We start from the raw sequence: 18,173 nt of genomic DNA on the forward strand, positions 1-18,173 counted from the left end.
AAATGCGGGAGGAAAATGCCACTTTCAGCTTCTGATTTTACACCTGGAGCCCGTAACTGAAAGCCTGGGAAAAAGGAAAAGTTGAAAGAGTCGTTTTCCAGCAGGAAAATGCTTAAGCCCCAGCTCTCCTCACCATACTCAAATGCTAAAGGAGTCTCAAGAAAATCCCAATACTGGAAGACTTTTTGGTTCCTACTCTTGTTAGGTCACTGATAAGATCACCTGGTACAACAAAAGGTGTTTTTTTTTAATGTATGACTAAAATTAAGCAGAGACTGCCCAGCAATTTGGTTACAAATGATCTCCCTGACACCACCTCTGGGTGGATAGCACCAAACATGCGGTGCTCAGAGGTGCAAAGCATTTTTCTACTGTATGCAACACATTCTACCTATTTGTTGCATAATTTCTTATTAAAATCCTTTATCTCATCCAGCTAGAGATGAAACCTACCTCCATAGCCAAGAAACATGTTTGCTATGCATCTTTAAATTATATTACAGAGGAAAAAGTAAACACTTTCTATATTAAAAAAAAATTAGATTTTATACCAATCTAATTTTCAATTTTTGCCAGCTTGACACCTTTCACTCCAAAACTGTTCTTTGTACGATACACCTTGGAATTGAAATTCAGCCAATTCTGTGCAGCAAATGTGAGGAGAAAATAGTTTTGTTCAAGGAGACTGGAACAAACCCATTCTGAGATGATGAATGACGCTGTAAACTCAGATTTGAATCATAGGAGGGTCAGCTCAACCTTTCGTGTTTCCAAAATAGTGTAAATAAATGGTGTTCCATGCAGTTTACCATTTCCATCCTTCAGCTGGGACCTTCTACATGAAGAGCTATTTGCTCTCTGTGAATATCCAAGTTTCAAAGATGGTAGATATTCCTAACTGGGGACTAATTTATTCCTTCTGGCTAAATTAGAAACTGAGGGAAAATTAAAATTCAGAGTAAGTCTTTGTCCTTTCCAGCAATTTCTAATTACAAAGCACTCACTGGGGGTCTTTTAAAAATGCCTTACACCTATGGCTGGCTCTGGATTTGGGTTTTGTTTTCCAAAGACTATTGTGAAGGTTGGGTGTGGGGTGCCCACTCTAACTGGGTGGTGAGTGGGTGCCTCCTTGCATCCTGTGTGAACATCAGAACTTAAGTCAGGCTGTAAACTAAAACCTCCAAATCAAGTGAGAGAGTCTCTTCCCAACATAAGGAAGACTTCTATGCAATTGATCGAAAACCACAAAAAATGCGAGAGCTTCCTATTAGTAATCTGGTGGTGTAAAAAGAAAAGGCCCCGTAGTTTTGTTCCTCTTTCTATTCATATACTTGAGTCCTAGCTGTACTTCAAGTACTGGAGACATCCCTGTGAATGAAATGGTTTGGCTGCAGGGTGTGGGTGTGCTGCAGGATGGCTCTTGGCTGCCTCCAGATGTGGTGGGAGCAGCGGTCTGCCCCTTTGAAGCTGCTGCTGCAGATGTTCCTGGGGCGGGCCAGCAGCCAAGTGGTTACACATACTGTTGAGAGTGTATGTTAATTCAAATGCTAAAGGCACTCTTTGAACTTAAATCCTTGGTTTATGAGCGTGCCATGCTAGATGAATTCAACATGAAAAAGCATGGCTGTTGATTCATGCTGCCTCAATATCTGTTTGCTTTGTTAGCGATTCATTTTAAGTAGAGGATCAGGCGACTTACTATGCCAGGGTCTGCCCGTATTAGAAATGCGTGGAAATCAGTTGGCAGAATTGCTCCAACTCTCTTTATGTAACAAAAAGAGCACACCAACCCTTGGGAAAAAGACAGTACATTTCTCTCTCATTTGGGTAGTAGCAAGAACTGAACTCTTCTTGCCTGGACACAAATGCACTTGAGTTATCATGATTGGAAGGGCATTCTAGGTATTATTCTCATGCTCTGCTTTAGGGAAAAACATACAAGAAAGAAAACAGGACAAACAAATGAAGTATGGATTAAGAGAAACAGTAAAAGAAAGGAAAATCTAATAATAAAACACCATATTAATGAAGTACCACATTTATGCTGAAATCCTTGCCACAGGATGTGTGTTTTTCTGGATCTTACCTGCAGCAGATTTTGCATTAGCTGGTGGAAATTCTATATTAGTTAATACTTGGGTGATTTATTTCCCCCCTGTATAGGTAGGCAATTGCAACTGCCTAGCTGTCCTATCTCAGGAGTTCAAAAGTTATAGATGAAACCTACCAGCACTTTGCCCAAAACTAGTATTACCTTTCTGGAATGTGACTTTTTTGTTTTATAACTGTGAGTTTGTGCACTGTGTAAGTTAACACGGCTTTGAATCAGATTTTTTTTTTTTTTTAAAGGGGCACCTGCATTTACATTAAAGGCAACTGCTGAAAATTCAGCATCCTTCTATCTAGATGCTTAAATCCAGAATCTAATGCTCATAGTTATCTATTCTAAGTACTATACTATCACTACAATGTCTGCATATGTATTTTTAATATATTTATCTTCACAGCACATTGAGGTAGAAAACCACAATTCCTGCAGTTCTGTGCTTAGAAACATGATACAGAGCAAGCAAAACCAGAGCATACCAAAATTAGTATGTAAAAGATATGGTATCTTCCTGGTTCACTCTTCTAGACAATGAAAACTTTCACTGAAATATTTGGATTGATGTTCTGTTGTTGTTATGTCGAGCTTTCTTTTCTCTGACTGCCCTCAGTTTTCTCACCTGTTATTACAGTGCTCTAATGACACTTTAATAGGTATTCCCTACCTCTCCTCTTGAAACCTACGTTGCAGCATGAAGGCCATGCTTCAAAATTAAGTTGACTACAATACATATAACACTCTCTTTCAGCTAAAGACACCTTTAAGGTCTTTATTGAAAGAAAGGTGGCTTTTGACACTTCAGTTTATAATGTTTAAAAGAACAAATAATGACTATTGCTGAAAATACCACCTTTTCCTTGAGCTGGGAAGACTTCTTATGAACTTCCCTGTAATTAAACAACAGTGTGTTTTTTATTAAACACACAGAACAGTTCCTCAGCTGGTGTAAACTGTCAAATTCAGAGGAACTATGACAACTTGTAAGAGTTATAGATTAGTCTCTAATTCTCTAGCAGCTCCTCGGGATATGCAGAACTTAATTACACCCATATCAAAAAAAGTGCAAGAAACATATAGGCATAGCAGAATGTACTTTTGTTTTTGAGTATTCAAACATTTATTTCATTAAGAAAAGTCTGGGGGTTTTTTGATGTATCAATAAGTTGTTAGTTTTTTTAATCTGAGTATTTTGGCTCTGACTCAAAATGTGTTAGTTTATATACTAAGAAATGTAGGGATGAAATATAGATACACTTGGAGCCGAGTTTCATGCATCACAACTCAGTTAAGGCATTCATGTCTTCTACTGAAAATGCCTGCCTTGTCAAAGGTTACTCCTATTTCCCAGACGACAGTGGAGAATACGCTGCGTCCACTTAAGCGTGAAGCACTGATTTGAAACAACAGCAAAAATGATGCAAAGATCCTACAAGCAAAACAAAAAAAATTTGCAAAAGATATGAATTAGATTCCCTGAGCTCTGACTGTCTTCAGCTACAGTTTCTATTCAGCTTCTATCATCCTCCCCTGTTTATACTTGGACACATTTGTGCAAATGATAAAGGCAAATCAGTGCATACCAGTTCTGTAATGACCTTTATCTTGAACTTTTATTCCTTTGTGAAATACCTTTGATATCCTAGTGTGTTTTTGTTCCTGTAAAGCTTCAGATTTATTAGTTTCAGAGAGTCTGTTGATATAAACTAATGTTGAAATAACTGTTAAACCAACATACATTCATTAACATCCAGCATTAGAGCTGCTCCACATCTCTCTAATTACATTACTATTTTATGTCTTAAGTGCTTACTCAACTATAAAAATGTAAAGTTTGGTCTTTTAAGTACTGTTATCAAGATACTCTCGAAGCAAAAAAAGAGTTTCTTCTGCTTAATCCAGAGTCTGATCTGTGTCACCTCTTCCTGAGTTATCAGCTCACTCTGACACGGAGATAAGGGTTCATGTTGTGTGAGAGAGAAGCACATCTTCGTGTTATCCATAAAGCCTTTTGGGCTCTTTCCCACCATTTTCCTTGCAGAATCCTTCCTGGGTTCAGCTTTGGCCCGAAGTCAGGAGAAAGCTCCTGGGAAGTAAATGGGGGTAGGACTGGAGCTTAGAAAGAGAAGAGCTTTTTCCCAGGCCACACTTTAATGCAGCAGAAGGGACTGAAGCATCAGAGGAGGTTTATGTTGTGTTTAGTCCCCTTGTGATTTGTGATTGCACCTGTAATGCCTTTGCAATGTATGGGAGCTGTTTCTCATTTGGCCTGTTTTCATGAACGCTGTTCTTGGACCTCCCTGCTGATAAGCAAGTCAATCTATATTTGTAAATCCTCACAGAAACTAGACTAAAAGCAGGTCAAATTCATCCAACTGCCTTGCTCAGTAAAGCTTGTTGCTATCTTCACTGCATTGCAAACTGTTGCAAACATGGACGTTTGCTGATCTAGAAAGTCTGGTAGTGCTCACATTTCCTTTCCCCTTTCGGTGGAAGTATGAAGAATCGTTTCCTGTGTTTCTTTCTCCTGTGCGGCTCGCGAAGGTTATCCTTCATCAGAGATCATCATATATTTTTTCTCATCCCCAGTACTGCAGACAGCAGAAATACTGTCATCCCACTATGCATCAGATATGGTGGTGTTCTCTGGCGCCTGCTCACAACCCCAGTTCAGGCTGGGGAAGTGACTTAATTTAATAGGTAACACATTTTGTACAGCAGTGACTTACAGAAGCTTGAGGAACTCCTTACAAGAAGGCTGTGTACTACTCTTCTCTGACATAAACTTCAGCAGAACTGTGTACCAGCTCCTGATGATCTCTGGACAACCCACCATGATTTGTGCTGATTTATGATTTCCATAAAAAGGAAATAATTCCCCTTGACTTGAAGAGTATGTGCTGCAATGAGGAACAGGCAAAAAATGCCCAATTCCACTTTGCTTCCAGTGAGGGAAGAAGCCAGCCCAAGAGATTAGGCAACACTGCTGGTGTGGAGGGACTGGGCCCTGCTGCTTCACTCTTCTGCTGAGGTCCTCTAAGCCTTTCTGCTTTCTCCCAGTCCAAACTTAGTGAGGCTATTTTTGGAAAAAATAGAACTAAGGGAGGAAACCAAAATGTGTTCAAAGGAAAGGCCTGTAAGTTGGCGGTTGGGGAGTAATATATATGCTTCTTTCCTCTGCCCTTGCATTTTAAGGAGCAATTATCTAACAAAGTATGGTATTATTTTGGGAAAGAAAGAGGTAATTAATTCTTTCTGCTCTATCACAACACTTGGCACCATGAGAACAATTATCTCTGTATAGTATCAACATTCGGTTGTCACGTGCCAGCCGCATATTTGAGCCTTGGTGGCTTTCTAAGTAAAGAGAGTGTAATGGGGTTGTATCACTGCAGTATGTTGTTTTTCTGATGGATAAATCAGCAAGTCAGTACTTCAGATAAATTCCTTGAGGATTCAATGGTTAACAGCTCATGTGAAAGAATAAACAGTATAAAAAGTGAAGTGTAGTAGGGCTGGTAATATGCCTAGAGGAAGGTGGAATTCTAATAAAGAGGAAGCCAACCCAACTGTTGCAAAGCCATTATCACAAAGAACATCATGCATAAAACTAAGTGATAGCATCCAGATCTTAAAACTAAGCATTTCTTCCTTGATTATTAAAAATTAAGAAGCTTGAATTCTTGGTTTAAAGAATTAAGTGATTTTATTTTAAAACTATTTTTTCAAGTTATTCAAACTGTGGAACCATTCATAAAGTGGCTTAATTAGACCATAGCTCCAATGGGAGTCCCCTTTAACATGCCTACAGAGGCTCTTTAAATACTCTAATCCACTTCTGAATAAAAGGTGAAACCAGGAATGATATTTTCAAAGGAGAAACTACAAAGAGCATTTATCTTTCTCTTTTTACTTTTCTGTCCTTGCGATCTAGATATCAAGCTTCCATTACATTCGAAGGATGACTTTTTTCTAGGTTAGCTATCACAAGCATAGCTTTTTATATACCCTAATTCAAAACTTAAAAAAACCCCTCAAAGTGAAAAATCCATTACTAAACCACTTTCAAACTGGTATTCTAGTATTACTGTAACAAATGGATTGTGTTCTACAGTGTTTCATTTCACCTCTTAGCAAATTTCTTTTATTTTAGATAATCTCATTATTATTTGTTTTCTGCTTATCTAGTCCTATAGGAGGAGGCCTCATGCTTATGAGCTACTTCTGCTAATGCTCCAGCTAGCATGGGAAATACTGATGTTGAATGAAGCTTTTGTAAATCTGTTCTCTTCTGTGCCCTTCTCCTTTGCAAATTGCCACTGCTCTGAAGCAGGTCCGTACTTGGAGGGACTTAGTCTTCTCTCTTTTAAGAAAATTTATTTCCTCCTGTTGGTTATTGGATGCATGAATGTTCTGCACTTGAAAGATCTCCAGAACGTGTTGTACAGCCTTTTGTTTTAATGAATTGTGTTTGTCTTTAGGGTATGAACATGTTTGTTTCCCTAAGGTGAGTACCTCTGTTAATTTCAGTGGGATTAATTGTGTAAGTAAAATAAGTACTCTGGGTCCAATGTTTTTATGTTGCAATAAAGGCTAGCTGTTCATTATGGGAACACTTTCAGTATCATAACTTTCAAAACTGTGCTGGGATTTTGGCATCCTCTCCAGTCTGGCAGAAGCTCTAGCTTATGCTGGTAAGCATTTGGAGTGCTCTCTTCATTTCTCTCATGGGCCACAGCATGCTACGCTGAACTGCACCACTTTACAAAAGCCACCCCAAACCATGAAACATGACACATCCCATTAAAATGGGAAGATGTAAGTATTCTCTCCTAGGTCTATTTTTAGACTGATGCAACTATGCTGTGTCTCAACATTTTAAAAAAAAAACCAAAACACAAACCTGGGTTCAACAAAAGGGAGGCTAACATACTTCAAGAAATTGTAGTCTGACAAAGGAAATCAAGATCATGATTTTATATTTACATTTCACTGACTTTCTTTAGGAATGTGAAACCTCTCTGCAATGTCTGTAAGGAGAACAGAGTTAATAAGCTAAAGAAATGCTTTTAATGCCTAACTGCTATTTATTCATTTTTCTTGAGGTACGAATTACTTACAGACTTTCAGCACTGCTTTCAAAAAATCAGAAGGGCAGCAGAAGGAATAGGTTTTTTTGGAAGACACAGTACAGTTCTGTGTGAACAATGCACAGTGATCATCATTTTTCAAACAATCATCTTTGCATTCAGATTCCTTTTAAAAATATATTTTTCTCATAGGAAGAAAATAAAGGTGGCTTAATTGAAATGATCAAAGAAAAACATGATGGATTAATCAAGAGTGAGAGCACTCCAAGTGAATAAGCTCTTCATAATTGACTTAACCATTATACTACTTTATCATGCTCATTCCTTCTCATGCCACTCATACTCACCGGGTTACATTTGAAAGTATCCGTTTCTATAATGACGTTTTGAAGTTGCCTCTTTGTTCTCTGAAGACTTCTGGGCACTTTAGAAATAATATTTAAAATGTTGTTTGCCTATTTATACCACTGATGTGACTACTGGGTTGTGTGAATTTTGGTTTAAGTGTTTGATTGTTAAGTTTTCTTTTAAAAGTAAGAAAGGCATACACACTTTGAGCAGTGACTCCGTGAACTGAAATTATCATATAAAAGCTAAACAGCAGTAATAGATATATTTGTTACAATATGAAATGTAGGCTCAAAAGAAATAGATTAAATGATGAGAGGGTGATAGGTTGATTTTCCTGATGGCATAAAGCTTTTCTGTTAAAAAGAACACTGTTTTAAGAAAGTAGATATACTAAAAAAAATAAGAGAAAAGAACAGCAGCATGCGTATTTCAAATCTGTTATATCTTGTGCTCCCATAGAGGGCAATATTGTATAAAAAATAGGCTTAAACCATGTATTAGGGATCTGCTAATTCATCTGTGTTAATATACTTTAAGGAAAATTGCTATTACAATAAATTTGATGCTGCATTTCCCTTCAGTCAGGCTATGACTAATACACACAATAATGCACACCAAACTACATAACAGAACCTCGTTAAAGGTGAAAGAAATTAATTTTGTAATTACCTAATTGTAGGTTGTAATGGAAAAACTGTCGCATTTTGGCTCACAATTTTCTGTTCAGTAACTGAGTCACAGTGAGTGCTCTCTTTTATTAAAGTTGGTTGAACAAACCCATAAGAAAAAGGACAGAGGTTTGTCCTATCAGTCCTGGGAATAGGATTTGTGGAGATGTGTCTTGGGTACAGTGAAATCATCTGCATTTCTGTGTTTTATCTGGTATTTTTTTTCCTATGGAATGCATGGGTGAACTTATCATAATGTTTTAATTAATTTTGTGCTTCTCTGATTTTGATGCATTTTCAGCACAAGGCCCTGGACTTCAAACTTTCTCAGCTTCCTGGGCAGTTGAAGCATGGAAAGGTCCATGCCCCTTTAAAATAACCTCATATATTACATTTCTCTCTTATCCTTATTTGCCTGCTTCACAAACACTACTGTGGAGTTGTGTCTCAATAAGTTGTTCACATTGCATACGCTGGACATAAGTGAGGGTGTGTGTGTCTAAGTTCATGTATAGTGATTGGAGAGAGGTGAATTACCCTTTCTGGGGAGTAAGAACCTCATAGTTAAAGTGACCCTCCTGTTTCAAGTAATATTGTTTCAGGCAATGACAATAAAATTCATATGAAGAAAAATCCTTTACAAATGCCCTTAAAGGATTCAGTCAGATTGGAGATGACTCTGGTTAAGTCTTAAGAAGTGATAAATTCACAGATTTTGACTGAAATCAGATTGGTTGATGTATTGATGAAGGCATCCTGAATTAAACAGTAATAATTATTGCTTTGAATAGTATACTGTTTACCTTCAAACCTCCATTAAAAATTAAGTTTGTTTAATGAGAAATATTTGCTTAAGACTTAGGGGATCTAGTCTTTCAATTCACTGCACTTGACAGACTTTAGGCAGAAAATGAGATGTTGTCTTTGAAATGTTCATAGGTCACTTAGGGCCAGGATTCTGTATTTTTATTAATGTTAGCATGTAGCTCCTTCTAAGAGTAAAACCCCTGACTGAGTCTAACTCCTGACGTGAGTATACCTCACCTCAAGGTCCTTTCATCATCTGGATAGAAAGGCCTATTGGAGTTTGCTGGGTTGCTTCGCCATCTCTGCTCACGAGTTGGCTTGCAGTTGAGCTCACAGCATGTGTGTGTCTATGGGGGGGAAGGTGGTCCCTTGAGTCTTGACTTGGTATGATGCAGCTGAGCTGCAAGGTAGGAAATGTATCCTGTGGTCCTAGTGCGGATGTGACCACAAAGAGCCTTTCCAGAAAAAAGATACTTCTTAGATGTAAACACAGGTATCAGAATTTGGGACTACTGTAAATTGTCTTAGCTAAATGTGAAAAAATATGTGTGTTCTCCCCCACATTGTCTCACCTAAGTTGTGTAAGTACAGTGATGGTTACATTCTTTTTTTTAATCTATGTTCCAGTAGGGATTCTAATGACAAACCCTGCTGTAAATGGTATATATAGTTCAGTCAGTGAGGCTTAGGTCCCTGGCACTACTTGTGTTACTGTTTACCAACATAACTGGTCCTGGGAGGCTTACAGTGGTTTCTCCTTGCTGTCATCTTGGAAATCTTCAAGGACTAAGAAAGAAAAGCAACCAATAGGAAAAGAATCAAAAGTAGTTCTGCCCATTGCATATGTTTCACTGCCCCTATAGGGATGTGAAGTCTCTTCCATCTGCCAAAGAACTGCAGCAAAACAAAGGAGAACAGAAAGTGTATTTGGGGCATCTATGGTATGATCTTACTGGATGCTACAGCTCATTGAAGGTAGACTGAATACAGAACACTGGGGATGGTGTGGCCTTCAGGTAGGACACTCCACATGCTGTCAGGCTACAGATGTGCTGTCAGGGGCAAGAGCAGTCTACTGATAAATACAGAGAGAGCAGCAAGTCCAATGTAACTTTCACCAGAAAAGGGACAAAATCTCATAACTAGTTCAAGGAAAAGTTATAATGGGGACTCTATTCAATAAATACTAATGGTGTTTAGTGTCAGTAGTGCTAACACACTGAATAAAACAGATTCTAAGATGTCTACTAATTATAAAGAGTATTTCTTCTCTTTTTTTTTTCTTAGTCTTATTTCTTTTTTCTTATTCTTTCTTTATTTTCATATAACAGCTCTAAAATCCAAGAGGACCTGTTCTTCTATGATGAGAAATGCCAAGATTAATCCTATTCCAAATAGTGGGCTTGGAGACACCCCAGAGATACAATCAGGAGTGAAAAAAAAAATCTTTGTCCAGAATTTGAATCTGGGTTATCAAATATTTTGGCATATAAATGCATTTACATATTATTTTTTTACTCTGAATTAAATTTTCCATACAGATCTTGTATCTGCAGCCTGGTCTCCAGCTGGGGGTCCAGATGCAGCTCTAGGGGCTCTCCCCTTACTGCCATGGAAGTGTGCGCTGGCAACCTCCCCTCTGGAGCCATATGCCTCATTTTTATGTCCTACACCACTTTGGGAATCTGGAAAGAGTGAGAAAGAGCAGGTTGTGGCTGTCTGTACTAGTCAGGCTCCAAAAACAGGTAGATTCAGTGAAAGAGAAGAATTATAGGAAACCTGCAGTTAATATAAGGTTCTATGCTCTGTAAATGACAATTTTCAGCTCTTAACTAATTCAATATTTGTAGATTGTGTTTTTCTGCACTTTTGTGGAGTTCCTGTCTCATTAATTTTCATGTTCAGTGATAATTTAAAAGTGAGTTAATGACACTTTGTTGCATTTGTGTCCATCAATCTATATTATCCTTATTTAATACAGTATAGCGGCAGAGTATTTCTGTACAATCACATATTGGAATTGAATATCCGTATGTTCTCAATAGACATATTAATACTAGTTAAATAATTTCAATGTTTTCAACTTTTTATAAATACAATAAAGAAAAGAAGTATTTCCAAACACCCCTTCATATTGGGAAATATATTCATACATACATTAGATCAAAAATAACAATTAAAAAATTAACTCCAATAAATTTATTTGAGGATTTCTAGAATGACATGTTTTTATAGTCACAAACACTACTTAAAGGGAGGATGAGAAAGAAAGAAGCTTAATATTTGCTTTGCAAGTATAATTTCTGTTCTATTTAGGGCTAATTTCAGGCCTGACATTTCAAATGTAGTGCCACTAATGGAATTGCATCTGACTGCACTGGATTCAAACATGGTGTTGATATACACATTGCCATTGAGCAACAAAAGGTAGCTCTAGCATTTAGTCATGGGAAAGAGAAAGAATGAAGAGCTTCCTGATGTACAAAAACCTCTCAATTTCCTTTTACCTTATTTCTTTACTCCTCATTTGCTAAATAAGACAAGAATCAAAGAGGATCTGCTGGGTTTTTTTGTCTCAGATTCTACTTTAATGGACTCTAGTCAACCCTTCCCTTCCTACTTTAGGCTGGCCTATAGTCATTTTCTGATACTCTTTCCCTTCTCCCTCTTCCAAGTGTTATCTGGAAAATGTAATGGTCTACGAGAAAATCTCAAAGACTATATAAATATATGAAACTGTTCTCTTTTTTGACACAAAGCAGATTTTAGTAAATTCCAGCTAATCGAAGCATACACTTTTCCAAGATAAATTTAATTTGAAAAATAACGAAATAACTATTCTAATAGGAATCTCCAGCTTTAACTATAGAACAACTACTGGCTCTATCTAATACACTTGTGAAAAAACATGAACATTTCACATTTTTTAACAACATATTATTCAATAATCAATAATTCTCCAACACTGTTCTTTTTATTGTTGTTATTTTACTGCTAGTAAGTCATCAGTAATGACATTCTATGGAACATATGGAAAATGAAGATGTGTCAATAGCATGTATAGAAAAATTATGTAAGTCATAAATAAGAGCACTAATTATGGCAGTGGATCTATCTTCTGCTAGATATGAATGAGGTGTGAAGTAAGGATATTAGTATTTTCTTCAGAGCTCTGCTCTGCATAACTGTAGCAAATTTGCATAACCTCTGGGCTTTGGATAATCCCACTGTAACATGGACACAAGAATTTTAGGTCCATTATAAAGCTCGATAATTTTAAAGGCTTTGCACAGCTTGGTATGAAGTATTATAGCACTACTTCTACAACAACTAAAATGCTGCCAACAGAATTATAGCTAGAAGAGGAAAACTTAGAGTTTGGTTAGTAATGGAAAACTACATAGTATAGTCATGCAAAAGATTCACTGAAGTTTTGGGTTTGTTTTTTTTAAGTCATAGCAGATTTCTGCTTCACAATGACAGGGTAAAAATCTCGTTAAGAACTTCTTGTTTTGACTGGCTTTTCATGGAAAATCAGGGCTGAAAAAATTGAAGAGAAAGTGTAATATTTGTATTTATGGTATAAGAATAGGGAATTATTTTCATTCTGCACAAGTCTGGAGGCATTTCAGAAGCTCTCTGTCCTGCCTTGTGACCCTGCCAGAAGAATAAAACCACCTGTCTCCCCACCCTTGTGTTGCAGCTCTGGCCCTGCTGGCACAGGGAACATCACGATGAGATCGTCCTGGGGGGGCCCTGAGCACCTTCTTTCCAGCTGGGACCCTGCAGGTGGTAAGGAAATTGTGTGGGGTCAAGTGCTGCAAGCTGTCAGCTCTTCAACCTCTCATCCAAAACGCTGGTGGTTGGAAGCCCTCCAGGTCATAGACAACAGAAGCCATCATGTTAACAACGAGGAGGTCTGTTCAGTCATTTCCTGCCTTTTTATCCGAATCTTTGCTTTTCATAGGCACTGAAATATGTCTGAGGGAGATCCAGCTTCCATGAACATATCTCTCCTGCCTCAAAATTTCCCATGTTAACAAGGAGCACAGAGACAGCCGAAAGTCACGTAGTTTGAACACAGATATATCAGAATACTTTAAATGTACTGGAAACAAGTCAATACAATTGCAAAATCTGCAATGGCATATTTGGAACTATTTTATTCTAGTATATGTTTAGAGGCCGCCTAGTGTATGTTTGGGAGGCTGACAGCTTAGAAGGGAGAATGAATAAAAATGTAGATAAACCTGACCAAAAGATCGCTTGTCATTAACTGCAGTGTAGGAATAGTGAGATTCCAGTTTGGTAGAAATCATTTCATTTCAGGATAAACCATAGTTTGAGGGTGTACCTGGTGTAGCATGCTTTCTACAATTCAAAGATCTTTGTGTCTGTTGCAATTAAAATATCAGCAGGAAAAAATACCCTTATTAAGAATATAATAGAGAATGCGAAAGGATTCAAGATTAACTAAACAAATTTTAAAAAGAAACAGTTTAAAAGTCTTCATCAATTGTTCTCCACTGTTTTTTTTTGTTATGTGGCTACACAGGTGTGCAGAGGAGATGTTACTAGCAGGAGATACTAAGACACCAAGGACATGTAAAACAAAGATGTAAATCTGAGATGAGTCACAGCCTTAAATTCAGTTTAGGTAAATGGGCAAAAGTCAGCAACATGCCAAAACACTGAAGTCTTAATCCCTCAGCTGTCCAGACAGAGTTCGCATTATTGTGCAGACAGGGCACGTAGCCTTAAAACAGATTTAAAAAATCACAGTAGTTATTGCTTGGATTTATTTGATGCGATCACTAACAGTTTCCTGAGTCAGCAGCCAAAAGTAGGTTTATTCTTGTGCCCATTGTGGGAACAAATACCATTTCATAACAAAACCCACTTCCATTTGAAGGAAATGCTAATTTAATTTAAAAACTAAATTAATTCCTCACCATTCAAAATTCTGCTTGCTGTTTGTTAATGTCCAGACAATATTCACAGAAAACAGGTTTACTTAATTGTAATTCAGGACTGCCACACAGTTTTCTGTACTGAAAGAATGAAGCAAACAAAGTCAGCTGAAATAGAAACAGGTGTTTCAAACCCAGCGAGAAGATATGAACATGAAAGCCTTGCTATTAGAAAGCAAAAAGCTCATTTTCTCAGTGTTTAAACTTACTTTTTTTGTGGTTGCTATGCTACCATCTCTGCACCTACTTTATGGTGCTTTGAACCATAGCAAAAAAAGATTTCTTTGAAAAAACAGGCCTGAACTAAACTGAAAACCAATGTGAGACCATCCTGTAAAGTTTTTATAGTGAGTAAAAATTGTTATTCAGCAATATCTAAATCAATCAGTCTGAGGAATCAACTAGTCATTTCCTCCCAGCCCACTGGACCATTTTTGTTTTTCCAACACTTTTTCTGTATGATATCTTCTACTAAGCTTATACCACCAGTGTTAACATTATTTGTTTCAGGGTATAAGCAACTTGCAGCTACTGATAACAGTAATAGCTGTTATACCCTTTAATATACATGAAAACAGATCAAAATCTCAGTGTGAAAAATACTTGCATAATAGGAAGAAATAGCCTGCATTCAGATGATATTTCACAAGAGCATGAGGCATGTACTCTGGTATTCAGAAATGAGAAAGTCAATACTAGGCAAATGGTCTAAAGATATTCAAAAGCTTTAATAAGCATATTGGTGAGATAAATATGGGAAAGAAAGATCACCCTTTGGAAAACCAGGAAATGCAGTCAGTTACAGGCATAAAATTGTCATTATAGATTCCTTTCAATGACACATTTCCAATAACCCTTTTAGGAAAAATAAAGGTAACATTAAAACAGAAAAAAGGAGAGTCACATAGTAAAGGATGAATTCCATGAAAGGGGAAATGGTGGTAAAAGGCTTGAGCACTGGAATTGAAGAAGATTTAGAGGGAGAACACTTGCACATCTCTGGTCCTGGTTCAGCCTGGTAAGGAAGCACGGTATCTCTCCTCGGTCATGACAGCACTTTGCTGGCTCATGTTGACCTGCTCTCCTAGAGCCCTGGGACTTAACTGTGGGCTCAGGCTCTAATGCAGACAAGCAAGGAAATCCTATTGTTTAAGGTTTGCGCAGCTAAATGCAGAAAACATGAAGCATTATTATGCAATGCCTAATGGCAAAGAGGTGAACAGAATCACCTCATATGTCTTATTTCATCTCCAGATTGATTGTTTCTGTGAAGTGAAAAGAAATAAAATTGCATACTGATAGATCCATCTCGCTGCTCTCAAAACACCTTAAAAGAATCATTCCTTGTGGAGGAATATTAGTCATGCTGAAAATCTTTTCTTTTTCTTTCCTCTTTTACACACCTTTGTGCATACACACATGCTTGCATTCAGGATTGTTAATTCCTCTTTATGCCTTTGAAAGTCTTCTCCCATGTGGTTCCTCAGTTTATCAAGTAGATTTGCTATTTATCATATAGCTGACACTTCCATGCCTCCATATTAAAGCAATAAGGAAGGGATGCACTTGTCTATAAATATCTAACTATAGTGACAATAAAGATGGTGAGGAATTATTGAGTACTTAAAAGATGTAATGGACTGAAACTAGAGAAAAGAAAATTCCTTTTATGCATTAGGAGAAAAAGGCATTCTTAAGGGAAGGTCAGTCTTACAATGGAATAACTTATCTAGAGGAAGTTCACCATCACTGCAGAGGTGATGATGTGAATATTAGGTACGGTATGTGAGAAAATAAAAAGGTGTAGAAAAATAAAGCTGTAGTAAATATTTTGTAGAAAACATTAATGTACTGATGAGCAGCCAGAGGGGAGAGCCCAGTATTTCTTTGCCATGCTTTTACTATTTAAGATTCTGCTCTTGTGACACTAGCAGTTGTTAATAGCAATGGGAAGGGAGGCAGAACAAGATGATCTAGGAGGTCCCTTTCAGCTTTAACATCTACAGGATTCATTCGGCTCCCTCTTGGCACAGGAGTGAACTCAGCCTACTCTGATTTATATATCCAAAGTTTTTATTTTAGTACTCTTGCATGAAGGGAAAAATATTACAGCCTGACAGGAACTTTAAAAAGTTACTTGCCATGTGAAGAAGTGCATTCTTGCTGTTGTCACCGGGTATTGCTTATTTTCTGCCCACTGGCCACAAGTGCATTAAACACTCGGTAATGGTAACACCAGTAATAAATAATTATCATAAGCTGCAATATATGCTGTGCAAAGACTTTTAGCCATCATAAAGATTACTTTCTGTACTGTCAGATTTCTGTACTGTGGAATTACAAGGATTTATTTTACTGAAAAGAAAAAGCTGTCTGCTGATAAGATCACATATCAAAAATATGCAAAAATGTTCCCTTTACATTTGGCTAAGGCAGAGACTGCATTCTTCTTCTGCATCCTAATTTGGTGACCCAAAAAGTATAGCAGTGCTAATGTAGAGAGTACCTCACCAACCTGCTTTCCTTGCTTTCAATCACACCGGGCCATCATCTACTTCTTCCACTCATAAAGTGCAAGGAGAAGGGGAGTAATTTTTATATAGGACCAGAGTGTGCTTTAAACTAAGACCGGTGTGCAACCCTGGGAATTTGCTCATCTCTGGAAAACTGTAAAAGTCAGGCAGGAATGAAACCTTCACTCTCTCTTTTAGTCCTAATATGCTGAAGAAGTGAGTGGGAGGTGGAAGAAAGGCAGTGTGTCCCCTCTGCCTTTTCTTGAACAGATTTGTGGAGCACACACACTTCCCAAGGGTGAATCCCTTACCAAGATATTAACAGAAGCTATTTTTCTGAGGGGTGAGAAGTATCTGTTCTAACTCAGATTTCATCAGTATAAATGGAATAAATGGAATGGACAATTTTCCTGCTCTTCTGTTTTTAAGATTGCCATATCTGGGAAACGTAGAGGTTTGGTTACTAAGGGAGGCATATCATCAGGTGTTCTAAGTGATCATAGTTTCGCTGACTATACTTTATGAAAAAGAAGGATATGTTTCAGGGATTTTGATCTCCGTGTGCTTTCTAGACTCTCCCCTAGGATGTTAAACAGAAATTACTTGCCCAGTGCAGATAGACGCATCCAAGATGTTCAATTTCCAGTAACTGCAAGGCAGCAGGTGTGGATAAATGTTATTTCCTGTTTATTTCTTGATTTCAGTCTTTATTTTTCCCAGAAGAACTTTCTTTTGTGCTTGGTTTTCCTCAGTGATATACAACATTTTGTAAGCTTTATTTGCAGAAAAAAGTCCAGATTCTGTTTCATTTTGTAGCATCAATATACTTCTCTCTCCTTTCAAAATTTTGGTAGTTAAGAATGCATACAATACAGAATTTGTGAGGTCCTTGCATAGTGACCTTTATACCTTATCTCTTCATCCACCCCTCTGTAGTCCTTAGACACTACTGTCTTGTTACTTTATTACACGTTCCATTCAAGTTTATGCAGGTTTCTCAGATTTCTTCCCAAGCACCCCATAGCAAAGCCCAGACAAATACTCCCCAGTCTTAATTTTTTTTAATATTTTCTTTTTCCCCTGTTTTTGATCCTAGGTTGTAGGGCTGCTGTATTTCAGGTGACCCGATTGTTTTATGAACTCTCAGTCCTCATATTCCAACTTCCCCTCTTCTGAAGCCCTTAATATCGATGCATTCAGACAGGTGATCTCATGACACCCTCTGTATATAATTTTACCTAGAGGTTTCTCTGGAAACAAAACTACTATTTGTTTGCTGCTCTTAAGACACCTTCCTGCCTAGAGCAATGTATAGGTAATTAATTAGCAGCAATATGTTGCCAGAGGGAGGGATGCTGCTGTGCTTGCCTGAGGAGGCTATGTACAAGTAAATTCCTGCTTCCTGGAAGCCAGGCTCCTCTTGTTTGGAGACACCAGTGTTTAAGATTTAAGAAATTTTAAGAACTGGTCAGGAGAAACTGTGAAATAGTGGCATACAAATGAGGGATGAATAAAGCAGGTGCTGGGTCTGCACTGCAACAGGATGTGTAAGCAGAGACATTGTTGAGCCTTTTCAGTGAGATACGCATTTAAAGGCATAGCAGATTCAGTAAATTGCTTTCGTAATCTGTAATTTTACAAGGTTTTAAAAGTCTCATTTTCTGAACTAG

This window comes from Strix uralensis, chromosome 4 (assembly GCF_047716275.1).
Source record: "Strix uralensis isolate ZFMK-TIS-50842 chromosome 4, bStrUra1, whole genome shotgun sequence".
Lineage (NCBI taxonomy): Eukaryota > Metazoa > Chordata > Aves > Strigiformes > Strigidae > Strix > Strix uralensis.